Source organism: Manis pentadactyla, chromosome 5 (assembly GCF_030020395.1).
Source record: "Manis pentadactyla isolate mManPen7 chromosome 5, mManPen7.hap1, whole genome shotgun sequence".
NCBI classification, from domain to species: domain Eukaryota; kingdom Metazoa; phylum Chordata; class Mammalia; order Pholidota; family Manidae; genus Manis; species Manis pentadactyla.
Window position 1 is genome coordinate 135292245 of NC_080023.1, and position 16953 is coordinate 135309197.

At 44.8% G+C, this 16953-nt stretch overlaps 1 pseudogene; it reads left to right on the plus strand.

Moving 5' to 3' along the window:
- The first annotated feature begins 8392 nt into the window (after positions 1–8392).
- LOC118915865 (centromere protein K-like) lies at positions 8393–9679 on the plus strand (annotated as a pseudogene).
- Positions 9680–16953: the final 7274 nt, after the last annotated feature.

The following is a 16953-nucleotide window of genomic DNA, read 5'->3' on the forward strand; positions in this document are numbered from 1 at the left end:
CACAGCCTGCCACCTCCTCCTTTCTCTCCTCCCGCTCCTCTGCTTGGCAAGTTTCTTCCCAGGTCTGGTTTGCTTCCAGCTTGCCTGGACAGGGTCTCCCTGTTAAGGTCCTGTGAGGAAAATGAAAGTTCCTATGGCCAGGAACCTCCCCTGACTCTCAGCTGCTTGATGATATAATTGGCCTGCTGCTAGGCTACTGCTTCCACATCCTAGGCAATAATCTATTACTGCCTGAATCACTATATAAAGACCTCTGCCCAGTGCTCTGGGCAGAGGCAGAGACAAGGAGGGTTACAGACCTGCAGACTGTTGGATACAGATGTAATTCTAGTGCTCAACCTATTGCCAGGAGAACAAGCAGGGTAATAAACCCTTTCACCCCAAGAATGTTCCATTGTCATTCCTCAGTCTCACATAGTGAACTTGCCTGGGGCTGAAACCCATTGGTAAGACAGGATAGAACCAGTCATACATTTTTGTCTTGGTTCAGTTTTCCTGAGAAATAGACCCTGGAACAAGGATATGAGTAAATGTAATTTCTTTGGGACATGATTCCAGCGATCATCATAGGGGAGTGAGAAGAACACCCTCCACACAAGGTGTGCTATCAAAAAAGTCCTCCTGGTGGACACCTGAGCTGCATCCCTGGGGACCCCTGGGAGATAGTGTAAAGTGCACACCTGAGGGTTATCCCCTGAGGGTGGGGTGATGACACATTACACACTAGCCCCCATCAGTCATTGGTTAAGGGCTCCTCCCATGAGGCATTCCTGACTGCCCTAAAAGGGTAGAGCAAACTCCAGTGCCTATAAAGGCCAGTGGGCAGAGACAGGTGCAACATCTGCTCTTCTCCCTCCCTACAGGTCTCACCTCTCCTCTGTGGTTGAGTGGGATCAGCCATCTGTCCTCATAGCTACCAGAATCACCTGCCAAGTCCCAGGTGACCGAAACTCAAAGGAGAAACTGAGGAATCTTATACAGACTTCCCAGCCTAGGCCACACTCCCCAGTCCAGCTGATGCCACAGAAGCCCTCAGTTAGGAGATGGGGCATCTTCGGATGCTTGCCTAGCAGCTCATTAAGCTGAGCTCCCTTGGTCCCGTGACCTCGTGGATGTCTCTCCCTTGTCAGGCATCTCAGGCGGGGAGAAGTCATGAGTGTAGGATTTGGAGTACCCAAACCCAAATTCCAACCCCTACTGTGTATTTTTGGCCATTTTTTGCTATCCTATTGCTCAGAAAAATGCAATACTATGTCACATGAGGGCAAGAGGTTTTAGACGAAAGGCAGGAATGTTTTCTTTCTTTGAAACTTAAATTCAGTAACAACTTCAGAAAAAAAATCACACAAGCCCCATGTGAGCTTGTGAACCATAAAAACAGGGGGTAAGTTTAGCTTTCGTTAACAAAATCTGTATTCATTTATGCCTCCAGTATGAGATAAAGACACAGTTCAAATTAAGCTTTAGTTCTCCAATTACATTATCTCTTTTAGGCAAACCCACAATTCTAATAGATGAGAATTGCATGTTTCTCCCCTTCTCGGAATTGAAGTAGTGTACTGAAAAGCACATCACACGTTTATTTATTAATGTTTAAGTAAATCCTTCCTCTAAGGAATGAGAAATGTCAACACTGGCCTAATGTGCGGTGTTTAAATTTTAATTGTGTATAAGAGGAAAATTTTTTCCTTCTTTCCTTCTAGTTTCTCTGGCTGATCTGATCATTAAATTGACATAGGACAGACTAATAGGAGAAAAACAAATTTAATTTCTTACATACTGAAGCTCATAGAAATATGAGACTCAAAGAAGTGACCAAAGCAGGTAGCCTGCTTTTAGACAAAGACGAAACAATTTGTGAAGAATTGATAACACGAAGGGGTTTGGGCTTGGGATGACTAATTAGGAAGAAGTAGCCAGTTTATACAGCCTTCTTGGCCCTAAATCCCTGTCTCTGGTGATAAGGATGCCTTCTACCCTCTAGGTGGAGGAAGGTACCCTTCACACTGGAAATTTATTTCCTGCATGCAGGCAGGGTAAAGCAGGATCAGAACATTCTTTTTGTATCAGCTATTTCTTAAGTTACTTTAATTCAAAATAATCAGTATGACAAAAGGGCATTTTTGGGGGTGGTGTATTCTGCTCCCCTTTAACTATACCCAAAGATGTACAGAGACCCTATACATATAATTGTGTTTCTAGAAGCTCTGCTGAGAAAGGCTGAACAAGATGACAACAGCAGAAAAGGAGAAATAAAGGGAAGAAGAGATCCATGTCAGGGAGAGACATGGTGCTATAGAAACTGACAGTGCATACATCACCAAGAGGTGAGGAAGGGCTGTTTTTGCTTGAAAAATAATAGGATATTGTAATCATCTTCTGGAAGAACCTGTAAAGCTAAGAGGACATGAAAGCTGTTTGAAAAGCAGTTAAGCAGTCTCCTAGAGGAGACTGAAAAGGGACACAGGAAGAAATACAGATAGCCTTCAGTGCAGTCATATATCAGCCCTTCACTGCCCTGTGCCGTCTTGGAGCTGATGAAGGGCACTTGGTGAAACATTACACCCAGAGGAAGAGTGGGCACAGCGAGGGCCTGAAGCAAAAAGACCCTGTTTAAATTCACCAAGAAAGGGAATTGCTGATGCTCCTTTGTGGCAGGCGATTGCAAGTGAAGCCTTTCTCTCTGATGACAGCGCTGGGAAGTGTGGTGCTCACGTGTCAGGATAAGCCTGCACATCTCTACCTGACAGTTTGCTACAAAATAATACACCCCAGACTGGACTTGGAAAACCAGCCCACAGCCAGATAATTGCTTAGACCTTCCTAATATTTGTCATTATTTCAAAGTTCAACTATTGGTTAGAATCAGAGTAGGTTTCTGCGCCTGGACACTGTGGACATCTGGGTCTGGTGCATTCTTGATAGGAGGCTTTCCTGTACCTTATGGGATGTTTAGCAGCATCCTGTCCTCCACCCACTAGATATTGCTAGTGCCCCCTCCAATTGTGAGAGCCAAAAATATCTTCTGACATTGCCCAGACTGTCTTTTCTTTAATCACGTTCCAACACCATGTCATGGACTGCTTGTTATCCTGAAGCCAGATCACCTAGCTGCAGACACCTGCTCCAGGGGACACAGGTTCCTGTGTCTTCCAGCCACCCAGGATGCAGGGGGCTGGGGTCATGTTAATTATTTTCTAAAGACTCTTCCATTCTCTGAGCTCAAGGTATTACTGCTGCTCTTCTATAAACGAATTAAATCAACTAAAACAACATATAAACTCTGCAGGGCTCCATATCCAAGGCAAACAGGCAAAACAGGTTTGAAAGTGAAATGTCAGCTTCCCCCTAATGTGTGAATTTTCAAAGCAGTTGAATTTATTATAAGGCCAGCAGTAAGGGTTATTAATATTAGCACCCCAGCATTAATACCCCTGTCTCTGCCGTAGGTGGCAAGCAGATTGTAAGAATGCACGAGTTGGGGACTGGGCATGGCGCGTGTAGAGCCCATCCGAGGAGTTGGTCCTGACATTGATGATTCTGATGCTGGGAAAGACCTACACACCCTGGGCTGCTGACCCAAGTTTAGAAATACCTCTCTGTCTGCCAGATCCCCAACTCACCACTGGATGTCACTCTGGTCCCACCAACGTTTCCCACTACAGCTAATTTGCACAGCAGAAAGTTTTTGGGACTGTGGAAGCCATCAAGGAGATCTGAGACTAGATGAGCTGCCACTTGCCCCACCAAGTATGTGGCAGGGACTTGTTCACCCTCACAGGTGGTGAGGAGATCCCCCTGAATGCCCTTGCATGTGATTTAGTGTCGTCATGCACCTCAGCGCCCATAGCCCACTCCGGTCCACTTTGCCTTGCGTGCAGGGAGCCAGAACCACCAGGCGATGATGTTCCCCGCTGACCAGCCAGAAGAAAGTACCAGTTCCTTGACTGGGATCCAGGCAGCCTCTGCAGTGGGGCCGGGTGGGAGTAGGCAGGAGCCAGGCTGGAGCAGCCGTGGGCCTTGTCTGAGGGTGTGCCCCTGGTGAGCTCTTCCCTCCCAGCTGCCCCTCGGGCTCTTACCTGTTTCCCTTGGGAGTCATTCTTCCATAAATCACTGTACATAAATCCTCGTCTCAGAGTCTGCTTCTGGTTAACAGTTACTGCTCAAAACATGTTGTTTCCATTCCCCCATGACCATCTGTCTGTCTGCTTCAGCTAACAATGGGATTAGGAACACATCACCTACAGTGTCCCCAGCTCCCCTCTGCCTTCTCCTGCAGGACACACCATCACGGCAAGTCTATCCAGAGGACTCATTCTCTGTCCACTCTCCCTTGGAGCCTGGCCGAGCTGGCTCCTGGGAACCAGTCTGTCTGCCTGTGGTCCTGGGCAGTCAAGGCTCAAGTCTGCCTGCTAATCCACTGGCGGTGGCATTAGCAGTAGTAACTTAAGGGTCACGGAAAGATCTAGGAGGATAAAAAGATCTTTCCATCACTTTGGAGTCACAGGGGCAGGGGAGAGGAGAAAGAGCAAAAAGAGAACTGTCAGACCATGAGGGACTGAGGGTCCAGCCGGGCAGGTGGATGGACACCCAGGGGCGACACCTCAGGTTCTCTGCCTTTGGCTTATAGATACTGAAAGGCTAATGTGGGCTTTTTCTTTCCCCAGCTTGACACAGCATTGCTCAAACAAATGGACAGTCCCACCTTGACAGATTCATTTGGTCAGAATAAACACATGCTGACGCAAAAAGGAAAAAGGGACAGGGAAGGCGAGAAGAGATGCAAGCTGGGGAAGGTGGGTGAGATATCAATAGCACCATCTCACTTTTACCTCCAAAACACTCTGACTTTAGCATAGCATGCACTTGAGAAAAATGATTAAAACAATTGCTCACCTATGACAGAAAGGTCGTTTCAATTTAGAAAAATAGTTAAATCACAGGTTGGGGAGCATTCCTGCCTTGTTAATAATGGGTTAGAGGGTATATTATACAAAGCACGTAGATCAATGCCATTTTCCTCATTAAATTACTGATACACCCTGATGCCTGACACAGCTGAAAGACATCACAGCACAGGGAGGTCTTTAAGCCACAAAAATTGTATTTCAAGGATAGAACATAGAATGGTATTAGCTCATGCAATTTCTTTTTCTCTTATTTTTTTTTTTCACCATGTCACATAGATGAGGCTGACAGTTGAAGAAATGAGATTTTCTTCCTTGTGCTCACTGCAATTGCTTCTCTCCACTCAGAGCTGAAATACCCACTCCCTGCAGACTTTTTTTTAAATGCTACATGAATGAAGTTAATATTTCTCTGTATTGAATTGGATCCATGAAGCATCTCTTCAGCCAATAAACATGGGAAGCAATCAATCCATACATGTCTAGGGTCAGTACTGGGTGAAGCTAAAGGCACCAACTTATCTTTCTCTCAAACTTAATATTCTAGAATATCTCTTAAATATCCTAGAATATTTGTTAGGGTCTTGGCTAACTTTACTGCACAAAAACTGCTGCTGAATTTAGTCACACCGCGAACAATGAGCTAAATCAACTGTGACTCACATATTTTTCTTATAAGCTGTATCTTCACAAAAGCATCTGGGGCAGGAAAGGGAGGTGGGAACCCCAATAACTTGAAGGTTTCTGGTAAATGTGGACTCCAGGTCTGACATTGACAATCACTTCAGTTACTCTGTATCACTTTACCATGATAAGGAAAAATTCTGAACTGTCCTAAATTAAGTGACAGGACCAGACTATGAGAGAGACAAGGGAAGGTCATCAGTCAAAAAGCACAGGCTATAGCTAACTAGAAATTTCACCTTCTTGGGTGAAATCATTTCAACAGTCATCTGGAAGGTCCCCAGGAGCACGGCATCCCCCTTACACACAACCAGTGTCTGACCATCATCAACAGCCAATCCACAAGCCTTCTCTCTGTAATAACCACCTGGTTTTCCTTACTTTAAGTGAGCCCATCTTCCCTATTGGCTGTCAGTGTGAGTTTAATGAAATTTCTTTCTTGAGACACTGTATAAATGTGCCATTATCTGAGTCCTACAGACAAGTCGTTTCTGTGAACTGGCCTTGCTGCTGGTGAAGCAGAGACTGCCTGTCCCAGGACTCAGTCCTTATCTGGCTCTATCAGTAAAGGTTAACAAACCCTCTAATTTCAGAACTCTCTCGGTCTCTAAAGTTTTTAGTTTGTCAGCCATTTCACATAGCAAGTCTGAAAAGCCCAAGCTAGGCCTGCTTAGGAAAGAGGCTTATGAATTCATGGTCAGGAATCTGAAGGATAGGTTCTAATCTTAATATCTGATGGGGATTTGGTTGACCTCTGAGAGGTTTACAAAAGCAAAAATAGCACTCCCAACCACCTGCCCCTGAGCAAGCGGTTTGAATTTTAACAAAAACGAATTCTATTCCAGCAGGAATCTGCTGCCTGATTTGTTGGGATGAGCCCGCAGCGCCTTCAGCAGATAATCAAAGCACTGCCTTAAATTGCCCTTTCTTGCCATTTGCTGAATGTTTGTTCCTGGGAAGTAGCCAAGAAAAGGAATTCAAAAGCCTGTACTCTGAAAATGAGGTGTCCTTCAGATCTATAGACTTGTTAATAAGGTAACGTTAACAGTTTCTGCAGGACTGAAAGGGTTTTACTCAAAAGGGCACTGACCACTTATTTATTCATCATCGCAAGGATATGTCACAGTTGCAAGCACTCAGGAGTGGCTGATATCAAGTGAAGTCGCTCTTGGCTGGACATCAGACAGCAGGGAGGGTCTGATGGCCTCCAGCCATTGGCAAGGTTCTTTGAGGACTCACGGGGGTTCGAGAGGGAAGGACTAGAAGTGGAGCACTGGGGCTTAAAAGCGAACATTACCACCCTGGTTTGCTCTCTTTCTCCCAGGTGTTTTTCAAATGACTCTTTGACAGAGCACCAGAGTCACTGCCCTGATAATGAGGGCTGGGAAGATAGGCTATCCCAGGCATTAATGTAACATCTGTCAAGCTAGTGTGTGTGTGTGTGTGCATGTGTGTGCGTGTGTGTGTGTGTCTCATCATGCTAAGCATTTGCCATGTGCCTTGCAAACAACTTCAAAAATGCTATGAAGGTAAACAAAACCGTTCTGGAAAGAAAATATGCTCAAGATATACTTTTGATTCACTTAAAAAAATAACTGTTGTTCTTGAAAGATTTAAAAAATGCTTTGAAAGTGTCTTATTTGAAGTTCATTTTACTACCATTTATTATCCACCTACTGTGTGCACTGTGCTGGGTGATTATTTATATAAAATATTTCATTTAATTTAATCTTCATAATCACCCCCAAAGTTAGTTATTATTATCGCCAAGGACCATGTGTTCCTGGTTAAATGACACAAACAATAGAAGTCTGAGCCAGTATTCCATCTGATGTGGGAGGGTCCCACCTGTGGGAGGGTCCTGCCTGATGTGTGTAGAGATCTGAGACCTACAACAATTCATGTTACAGGTATTCCACTGGTTTTGACCTATTAGGGAAAACCCACCAAATGTAGTCTACTTAAATTATGTGTATTTATTAGAGGATTATTTAACATAGCAAAGGTTTACCCAATATAAAGTGATAGTCTATTCAGAATAAACTTTGCATGGGTATGCATTCCAACCCATGCATGCTCTTTTGGAGCAGGAGTAGAAGCCATGGTCCCAAAGTCTCCAGATGGGAGCCTCTTGTGATTCGTGGAGGTGTTTTATCTTCCTGGTTTGTCATCTGGGCTGTCATGTGCTTTGGATTTTATATCAGGTTCTCAACAGAGTGAGGGTCAAAATATCTGGTAAAGGATGTGAGCTTCTAGCATCCAGAGAGTAGACAGAGGGTGTGGATAAAGTGAAGGTTCTTATGGCCAGGATTCTCAGCTGGCCCTGGTTGTCTTGCTCACTACACACGAGTGGGCAATACATTGTTACTGATTCTATATAAAGAGCTCCACCCAGTGCTCTTGGGTACAGGGCTGCAGAGCTGCAGGAGTGGTGGCAGTGCCAAGGGCAGAGACTGAGACGGCTGCAGGGGCAGAGAGGCCCAGAGGCGGAGACCAGCTTCCTGCATGCAGACTCACTCTGAGTGGATGAGATTCTAGTGATTGACCTGCCACCATAGGAATAAAGTTGGGTATAAACCCTTTCACCCCAAGAATATTCCAAAGTCATTTTTCAGTCTCACAGAATCCATAGTGAAGTTGTCCGGGGCTGAAGCCCACTTGCAAGATAATTGGTGATAGTCGGCAAGATTCATTGTTGACCAAGGAAAAGAACAGGCTGCCCTCGTCCACGCCAGGCTGAGGTGAACTGAGTCGGTGGCACTGCGGTGTTTTCTTGTAAGACCACGAAAATCACAAGGCACATGTCAGTGAATCAGCAACATCTAGATCCAGATAGTACTACAGATGAGGAAGATGTTACAGATGCGGAAAAAGAACTTATTAAAAAAGGTGAAGAAATGTGGAAAGATATGGAAGAATGTCAGAATAAATTATCACTTGTTGGAACTGAGACACTAATTCAAATGATCAGCTGTCACTATTAATTATGCAAATGAAATGTTTGCTGAACTCAGTCAATGACAGAAAGAAACTCCTGAAATAATTCCACTGAATGAAGAAGTTCTGGTAACATTAGGAAAAGAAGAGTTCCAAAAATTGAGACATGATCTTGAATTGGTGCTATCTACTATTCAGTCAAAGTGAAGAGTCCTGACTAATGCTGCTCCATTTTGTAGGTGACTTTATTTTGTGAGAGACGGGTCACATTGGGGGGAGGTTGCAGGAGTTGCAGGGATTTGGCCAACACAGTTGCCAGGCCTGGCCAGATGCTCCCAGCCAGTGGAAGGTGGACAGCTCGCCCACCCGGCAGTTGGGTGTGTTGCTCCATCTGGAGGGAACCGGTCCAGGTGGTTGGTGAGCGGGTTGGTTGTGGTGAGGGTCAGGTCATATCTGGGCCCGCTCTGCGCACGGCCTGCTCTGCGCAGGCCCCGTTCTGCTCTGCGCATGGCCCACGCTACACACGACCACATTCCTATGTATAAAAGAAGAATGAACTTGTACTTTGGGGTCTCGACCTGCGAGTGTGGGAGCCCAGCATGCTGGCTGCCCAATAAACACTCTTGCTTTTGCATCCACACGTCTCCCGGTTATTTGGAGGTCGATTGCACGGACCCAACAAAAGAATGAAAAGTTAAAGGAAGACTTGGAAAGGGAGCAGCAGTGGTTGGATGAACAATAACAGATATTGGAATCTCTTAATGTACCGCACAATGAATTGAAACATTAGGTTGTGACATTTTCTGAATCAAGAATCTTTAATGAGCTGAAATCTAAAATGTATGATATAAAAGAATATAAAGAGAAACTTTTGATAACCTTGGGTGAATTTCTAGAAGACCATTTTCCTCTGCCTAATAGAAATGTTAAAAAGAAAAAGAAAAACACTCAAGAATCAACTGTACAGCTGATAACTGTGTGAAATGTTAGAGATTCTTGTAAATAGATTATTTGATTTTCCACATGATCCATATGTCAAAATTAGTGATTCTTTTTGGCCACCTTATATTGAACTGCTCCTGTGTAATGGAATTGCCTTGAGACATGCAGAAGATCCAACCCGAATAAAATTAGAAGCCTTTCACCAGTAAAGCATGGTCTTTTCTTCACAACAGTACTTAAGAATCTTGTAATTCAAGGACAGTGGAAACACTGAGGATTACTTGGATAAAGAACATTATTTGCAAATCAAAGCACATGGTCCCTCTTCTTATCCTTACAATGATACATGCTGCCATCTATTACACATTTAAAAATGGTCCTCACACATTCAGTCAGTGCTTTGGTGTTTTCAGCTGGATGGACAATAATCCAAATAAAACATATTTTACACTTAATTATTATAAAACTTTTAATGTACCTTACTTCTGCAATATTCTTTCAATGATTTTTTTTAATTTATGATATTGCTAGTATAGTTTTCTTTTTAAAATTTGACAGTTTACTTTTACGCATTTTGAGTTCCATTTGCATCCTTTAAATTTATGAATTATAACGGAAAGCCATTTAATTTGTACATGGTTTTGAAATTGACAGTATCTGATGGAGAAGAAAGCAAAGTTTGAAAGTATTTAGTAAATCAATTCCATGTACACTGCCTTATTTCTAGACTTGATAAAAATTGAAATATAAAAGCTAATGGATAAAGGTAGCGTGAAACTGTTTTAATTAGGTATTATATAACAAGTGATATATATTAAACCACTCTTAATTCTGTTATTACTAACAAAATTGAGTTCACAAAACTTTGTTAATCCTCTGTGATCTTTCTGTAAGTAAAATTCTCTCATCTAAAAAAAAGAACAGGCTGCCCTCATGGGAAGAGTGTTTCATTGGGCTGTGCCTGTGGATGGGGAGACATTCAAGTGTCCCCCAGTGGACATGTGGCCTGACCTGGCTTTCCTCCTAGAGAATTGGGCCCCACCCCAAGACTGGAAAGGGGGGAAGGTGACATCTGAGGCAGTAGGGGTGGCCCTTGGTATAATAAGTAGGTTTGAGAAACAGAGGTGCCCGTGAGGTGGCGGGAACAGTGGGGAGTTTTTTTTCACAATATAAGAAAGGCCATAAGGGAGAAAGATGTCCTCCTGCAGGAAGCCCGAGAACATGAGCTGTGAGGTACCACTGAGGAGGTAAAAAATTTGTTGGTGACTGAAATGGTATCACTACAAGGTGCTATGGAAATGGTAAAGGAAGTCATGGTAGCCCAAGAGGAAGCAGCCTGAGAAGGCGCAGTGGCCCAAAAAGCAGTGGCACAAGAAGTAGCAGCATGAGAGTCAGGCTGCCAGGTGCCATGGGACAGGTGAAGGATGCAGAGGAGCTGTCAGCCCCAGAAATGGAGGAGCGGAGGTTTGATGAACAGATGAGGGTGGGGGACCCACCGGTGCCTGAGACATCAGCCCCTCCTCTGTTGAAAACCCACCTGGTTGAAAGCTGGTGGAAAGCCAGAAAGAAAATAAAGACTCAGCAACTGCAGGTTCCTCCAGGAGAGGTGCAGCCCCCTCCCCAAGCCATGGAGCACTCTATGCTATGCTCCTATCCTCAGGCTCAAGCAATGAAAGCACAAAAGGAAATACAGTCTGCTACTCGAAGGAAGAGTTTAAAGAGCCCAGTGAAGGTTGTGAGGACCCAGATGTGGGTTGATTTGATAAAGGCAGCAGCAGAAAAAGAGAAATTGGATGGAAAGTCAAATAGAATTTTACTGGAACTGTGACAACAATTGAAACAGGAGCACTGTTTCTGGCTGCTGAGGGCAAAGCAGCAGAAGCCAGAGACAAAGCAACAAGAGCAGCCTGTGTGTCTGTAAGACTTTCTGCTGGAGAGGCTGGAGAAAGTGGGTATTGTAAGGCCCACCCATGGTCCTTTTGGTTAACTCGTTTGAATAGAACTGCTTTGAATACAGCCAGAATGACCATTTTGTGGCAATGGATCTCCTCAAGCTTGAGGGTTATTATAATTTGTTGTAATTTTTGTTGTTTGTATATTGTCATGACCTCTGTTGTTATTATGAAATTTGGTTACAATGTTCCAGCTTCCTTACACAGGGACCATGGCAGAAGGTTGAGGGCCCATAGACTGAGAGGCAAGAATCCTGGAGGGGTGGAGTGTGGATAAAGTGAAGATTTCTATGGCCAGGATTCTCACCTGGCCCTGTTCAGCTAGCTCACTATACACGTGTGGGCAATACATCATTACTGACTTTGTATAAAGAGCTCCACCCAGTGCTCTGGACAACACAGTGGCACAGCTGCAAGGCGGCAGGAGAGCAGAGATGAGACTGGAGTGGTGGCAGCGCAGAGGACACAGACAGGGATGGCTACAGGGGCAGAGAGGCCCAAAGGCAAAGACTGGCTTGCTGCATGCAGGCTCGCTCTGAGTGGGTGGGATTCTAGTGGTTGACCTGTCACCATAGGAATAAAGTTGGGTATAAGACATTTCACCCCAAGAATATTTCATTGTTATTTTGGTCTCATTGAATCCATAGTGAACTTGTCCAGGGCTGAAACCTGTTGGCAAGACAGAGGGACAATACACACCCCTGCAATCATAGCATGTGCCCTTAAGCTCTGGAGACTCAAGGTGCTTCCACTCTACTGGGACACTCCCCTTTGGGGATCAGGCTCCCAAGTGGTATTGTCATATGCTCTTCCTGCTAGGATGGCTAAATACAAATGAGACCATCCTCCTTTGTGGAGCCTAAATATGATTAGTATACATGTTGACACCCCTCTCTGGCTGTAGATATCACAGATAAGCAAGTTACATAGAAAATCAAATATGTTGCTCCTTAGGAGTTGTCGTGGCCCTAAGTGGGATGTAGATGTCCCTCACATGTTCACACTGATGAAGGGTTGTGGCCAGACCTGGGACTTCCATTCAGAATTATACTCATACACTCCATACCACCTTACCAAATTGCTAGTGGAATGACTTGGGATTCTCTTAGATAATTTCAGGTGAATTTTTTAAAAATGCAACTACAAAAAAGTGAGCAATCTGGAAAGTGTTATAAATATCTTTGATTTAGAAATTCCAGATGACCTGAATGAGTAATTGTAATTTCTTATCAGTGAAGCATCTGTAGGTTATTGCACAGCTCCTTGAAGGAAGGCCATTGTCCATCCAGCCCTCCCAGGTCAGGTAACAGTGGCTGCCCCTTAGGGGCCCTACAATGTCCAGACCTTGTACCCACATTGCATTTAGCCTCCTAACTACTCAGCAAGGCAGATGTTGTTAGCTCCATTTGTAGATAACAAAACTGAGGTCCACCGAGGTTAGCACCTTATTCATGCATGCTCAGACTCAGATGGGAAGCGACAGCACCGATGTGCAGCCTGAACTATTACACGGTGCCCTGGGTTCTGTTCTTATCACTCAACTTCTCTGAGCCACAATTCCACACTTCCCTGAACCAGGATTTAATTTTATGGCATGCCAGCTCTACCAGGTGAGGAAGCGCCTCATGTTTGATGGTTCTGGTAGTCCTCTGCCCTGCACTGGAAAGCACTTGGAGAGCTGTGCCCTAGGCAGAGTCTGCCACTTGCCCAAAATTGGCTCATGAAACCTACTTGCCTGTATTGTTTCCTTTTTCTTCCCTAAATAGAAGTCTTTATCTCCTTGTTCTATGAGATCACAAATGGTGAATTTCCTATTTCTTTCCCATAGGGAGGCAGTACAAGCTACATAGTAAAATTTAAACACTACAAAAAACATACAGGTCCCTCAGCTTGGGGGGTATCAAGGAAATCTACAAGTTGCAACTCCCTCAGGGTCCCTAGGCCTAATGTTTTTAAATGTCTTGGAGGAGGTCATGGAGTGGATGTGACTGCCGATTGACCCAAGATCTGGACCCAGGCAAGTGGAGGATCCTCACCCCTTTCCTGTCCTTGAAATGTACATTCGGCCTCCTACTCCCATGCTTGAAGAGTTCCAAGAAGCCTTGGAGGGTAAGGTGGTGTTGAGACCATCTGGACAATAGAGGTGACTGAAACCAGTTTAGATCTCTGTATAAAACTTCAAGATTCTTCAGGGGACAGGGTGCAGAGCCAAGACAAGCCTCCTATGTCAAGTCCCCTCGCTCTCTCAATCTGGAGTGGCCTGCTTCTTTCTTCCATCTCCCTTTGCCCTCTGTGTAAGGCGGCCAGTTTCCGAGTTCATCTACCGAACCCCTGAGGTTGCAAACCCACAATGACAGTGATTTGACAACCTCTTCAAGGTGTTGAGAAGTCCTTGCTCTTAGTGGGAAGGAAAGAAGGCTCCCCATGTGGGAATGGGTCCCAGATGCCTCATTGCCCCCAAACTGTCACTTGCCACTATCTAGCCCCCTTTTCTCTAGGCCAAGACAATGCCTGTGATCTGGGGGCAGGGCTGGCTTAGGGGTGTTAAAATCCTGCTGCTTGACCTTGGGACAGTTGCTTCAGATCTTAGGTTCTCTAGCTTTTCATTGATTTCCTTACTTGTGAGATGAGAGGAGGATAGCAAAATCAGTGCTTCTCAGCCTTTACTGTTGAGGGGATTCAGAACATGTCACCCCAAAAGATGCCACTTTGCTGTATTGATTATCTTAAGCTGAAGGCACTGGAGAAACAGCAGATACAGGAAGGGCTCTCCGACCACCCGCTGCCTAAAGCCAGGCCCACAACATTTCCCATGAGGAAGGAGCCCTCCTGGCACCAGGAAGAGAACACTCATTGCTAGACTCTGGGGTCCTGCTGAAAGGGACCTCTGTAAACAAGCCTGAGAATAAACCTTATCTTGCGTTAGTTTCCAGTATATTTCCCAGTCACTTCCCCACAATTCACTGCCCAGATCCGAAGCCTCTTTGACTTGTCCTCCATGATTAATTGTTCTTTGTTTAAAAAGGAATATAAGCAATTGGGCTTAATGGATTCTTTGGGTCTTCATTTTCCCTTTGAAGTCTTCTATCTATATGTAAAAATATTCAATAGAATGTGTGTGATTTTCTCCTGTTCATCTGTCTTATGCCAGCTTTACTCCTAGGCCCAGCCACAGAACCTGAGAGGGAAGAAGGCTTGTCCTTTCCATTTAGTATGTATGCACAAATCCCCAGGCATCTTGCTAAAATGCAGTTTCTGACTCAGCAGTTGTGCAGTGAGCCGTGATTCTGCATCTACCCAGCTCCTAGGGGGAGGCCCACACAGCTGCTGGCCCAGGGGAGGTGTTACTCGGAGGGGAAAATCCTGGAGCAAAAATACCTATGAAGCTGAAATCAGTCAAAGGGAGAAATAAAGTTTAAGAAATCTATTTATTGCTTAAAGGCAGTTGTCCCGCGGTGTCTTTCTCCATCCGGATGCTGCAGCGGAGTAAAAAACTCCACCCAACTTCTCCAGTCCCTCGCTGGCCCTTGTAATTACCTATTGATATGGAGATGGACTATTTCTTTCCACACCTTGGAAACACCTATTGATGTGAAGATGCACTAAAGCCAGGTGAGAGATTCTGGAAATAATGCAATTTTACCCACAAGCCACCCCTCCAGAAATTTCACATCACCATCTACTCATTCCCCATCTTCCACATTGGCCCCTGTGTGAGAAAACTAGAGCATCGTAACCAGACGAATGACATACAATAGTAACAACAATAAAATCATGATAATCCACAAGCCAAAGGATTCAGCTGGGTGTAAATTCCTTAAGTCCATAGCTCGCCCATTCCACAAGCAGTCAGTAGCTGGACAGGTAGAGAGTTCAAAGCGATCATCATGCGGTAGTGGCAGTGTTGGATTCTCCCAGAGGAGAGCGCCGCCCCAAATCACTCACAGAAGGCGTCTCTTGATGCAATAAGCAAGAGGAATTTATTCAGAGACCAGCTAGCTGGGGTCCAAGTGTCAGCCCGACGCAGCGGGTCTCAACAAGGACCCCAAGCACTTAGAGTCAGAGGTTTTTATAGCATTTTCAAAAAGGGCAGTATTTTTCCACAAACACATCACATTGTTTTTCCAAAAAAACACATACATTTTGGCTGACGCCACATCCTGGGGGTCTCGTGAGATAAGATCACCCTCGGAATGTTAGGGTGGTTCTTAGTAAGGTAAGCTTGGTATGTATGATTAACTGATTGAGGTTGGCTAACTAAAGGTCACTGCAATCAACGCTGGCTGACTAACTTGTTTTTCAAGGTTCTAATATTTTCCTATTTTCTTCCTTCTAGGTTATAAAATGGAGTCTAAGCTTTTAAGATGGCTATACTTATGCTAACTTTCTATCTTCAATAAGGTTGATTCTTGGTGGAGGATTCTACAGCAGCCAGGAGGGATGTCCAGGCCATAGGGACTGTAGAAGAAGATAACTTTAAGGGCGATAAGATACATGTTTTAATGACACCAGCATAGGCAAATCTTGCCCATCAGGTAGGATGCATGAGGGAGAGTGGTCCTGTGATAGGACAGTGGCAGGAATGGGATCTCGTCCTGGTCTAGTATACCAGACTTTCACCCCCTCCCTGTGGGATTAGAGATGGGTCAATATATAGGGCTATGGGAGGTACACTCACTGGCCATAAAGATAAAACAAAACTTCCTTGTAAGATGCTCTTACCCTCTGGATGTTTTGGGTACACTACCATGATCTTTGGGGGCCACTCTGCTGTTATTCCAGGAATACACACAGGCCAGCTTCCAGGCCTTTTCCCCAAGGTGCCAGAAGGGCCAGCCATCACTGGTCTATGTGTCAAAATGTCCAGGGCCACATCCACTCAACTGTGTCTCCAGGGTTTAATGCAGTAGGAGCTGAAAGCAGGATGTTGCTCTGCTGGCCATATCCTGGCTTCAATAACTCCTCTTTGGTTTGCGCATACAGTTGTATAGGAGAGGCAGCAGTGTGTGTTAGCGTAGCCACAGGGCTCAAGGCTCCTTTTTGGAGCTTCTCATTCAAACACTGTAGCACTGTCCATAAGTGAACTGACCAGCCTCATAGACTATTGGTGTCCAACTTCAGGCCAGATTTCAACAAATCATTGTACTTCTTTTCATGCCTGCCCCAGTAGGGTTATATGGTACAGGAAACTTCCACTTTATTCCTAATTGCTGCAGTCATTCTTGTAACACATGTTCAGTAAAGTGGGTGCCTTGATCACTCTCAATCACCTGCAGCTGGCCATAGGCTGCAAAGAGACACTTTAGGCCTGTCTTAGTGGTTTACTGATCTGCACTACATGCAGGAAAAGCAACCAATAGTCCAGTAGCCATGTTCACACAAGTCATGGAATACCGATACCCTTCTGGTAAGGGCAGAGGCCAAATACACTCTATCTGCCACCTGACATGGGGCATCAGACCCTTTACTATTGTCCCATGTTGCTGTGGGACTCGGTGTAAGTCCCTCTTAGAGCATACAAGAAACTCCTT